This window comes from Mobula hypostoma, chromosome 9 (genome assembly GCF_963921235.1).
Source record: "Mobula hypostoma chromosome 9, sMobHyp1.1, whole genome shotgun sequence".
NCBI lineage: Eukaryota > Metazoa > Chordata > Chondrichthyes > Myliobatiformes > Myliobatidae > Mobula > Mobula hypostoma.
This window is the reverse complement of record NC_086105.1, coordinates 83,302,118-83,304,106: the sequence shown is the minus strand read 5'-3', so window position 1 is coordinate 83,304,106 and position 1,989 is coordinate 83,302,118. Positions and strand designations below refer to the sequence as shown.

Below are 1,989 nucleotides of genomic sequence, written 5' to 3'. Positions count from 1 at the left end.
ATTCAATATGTTGGAAACCACAGTTTTTTAAATACTTTTTATAAGATGAATTAATGTGAGACTGAAGTTGTATTTTATCATTTGTACTTTTTAACAAACTCAAGTATTTTTCACAGTATGTGGTGGGTCATCCCCAGTTACTGGAAGGAAAATGATTAGCAGCAAAACTAACAGCTCATCACCTTTCTCATTTTATATGGGCTAAGTATTAGCACATCACCCATGTGATTTTATTATGCAATCATTGTTTGGTTTAGCTTATCTGAGGAATTTCTCTTATCTCAATTATAAAAGTCATTGATTTCAGTCTTAGCTTTGTTTCTCAACTCTTTATTCAGTTTGCTTCATATTTGGATATTTGTTTGTACTTTAAATGATCTTTAGGAATTAAGACTTTGCCATTTTTGACAAGAACCGTAAGGATCAGAAAATAAACAGAGATTGAACAAATATGATCATGGGTGACCTTCAGAACACTACAATATTCCAGCACTAATATATCCATATATCCTGTCTTGGGTCGGGTTGTCGGCGACTCAACTAGCACACCTGGTGAACTTCGGTTAACCAGGGAGGAGGGTGTGTAGGCACCCAGCAGGACTGAAAACAAAACCTGTCAAAGGGCGGATGAACTCTTTATGAGTCAATGGCAACCTACTGTCCGTGTAAGGAGTGGCGCGCCACACAGTCTTTCATTTCGTGCCTTGGAAGGCAATATGATGACAGACAACCCAACAGAGCCTATACTTCCAGAGCCGGGAGTGCTCAGGAACTCTGCGGAACGCTCAGACCCTGGACGAGACAGGCAGTATGAAGATGCAACCTCAAACCCCATGGAGAGGGTTGAGTCCGACAAGGGAGCTGAGCGAACTGCGCCTCTTTTGCGATGTAAGGTAAAAACGATCATCTCAACCTTCAACGCAAACGCCATCCGCCTCTTGCCTCAACGCACAGAGTTTGCATCACAGGCAAGCAGCTACGAGATCTCCATCCTGGGGATCCAAGAACACCGTCATGTACACACTGACAAAGAGATAAGGTTCACAGAGGTAGAGGGGATGCACCTCATCACCTTGTCTGCATGGAGAGAGCCGACGACGATGTCAGCACAAGGTGGAGTAGGGTTGATGTTGAACAGCGAGGTGAAGAAGGCACTGAGGGGTGTAGTCTCAGTCAGTGACAGAATCCTTACTGCGGAATTTGACGGAAACCCGGCGACCTCTGTCATCATCTGTTACTCCCCGCACAACTGCAGTGAGGAGAAGGAGGTGGAGGCCTTCTACAGCAAACTTCACGAAGCTGTCACTTCAATAACGGCACATAACTTCCTGGCTGTGCTTGGCAATTTTAATGCACAGGTCGGACTGGAACATGTTCCATACTCATACCAAGACTTTACCAACAGAAATGGATGATATCTAGTTGATTTCACCCAGGAACACAGTCTCATTGCCACCAACACACAATTCAAGAAGCGAGCTGGTAAACTGTGGACATATGAAAACAGAGCCTTCATCTACAGGAAACAGCTTGATTACATCCTCGTAAGAACAAAATGGCGTAATTGTGTGATCAACACAGAAGCCTACAGCACCTTCAACTCGGTCAGTTCTGACCACAGAGTAGTGTCAATGCAAGTGAGACAGAGCCTGCGGCAACCCAAAGCCACAGGTCCCAAGGAGAAGATAGACTGGAAGGCATTCTCCTCACATCCTATTCTTCAAGCCCAGTACACAGTGGAGGTGAGAAATCACTCCGGCCCACTGGAAAGGGGGGAGGAAGAGGCTGCCACCGACTGCTATCAGCGGCTCATAGACACACAAACAGATGCAACAAAGAGTTTGCCTACTGTGAAGCAAATCAAGAAGAGTCGGATCTCGAAACATCCTGATGTCATTGCAGCAAGAAGTGTGGTCAATGCTTGTCATGCCGGACTTAGAAAGAGCAAAACAGAAGATCTAAGAGACAAGTTCAAGTCAGCAAAGAAGA

At 44.9% G+C, this 1,989-nt stretch overlaps 1 pseudogene; it reads left to right on the top strand.

The window, feature by feature from the left end:
* The first annotated feature begins 716 nt into the window (after window positions 1-716).
* Window positions 717-1,658, top strand: LOC134352258 (craniofacial development protein 2-like; annotated as a pseudogene).
* The last annotated feature ends 331 nt before the right edge of the window (window positions 1,659-1,989 follow it).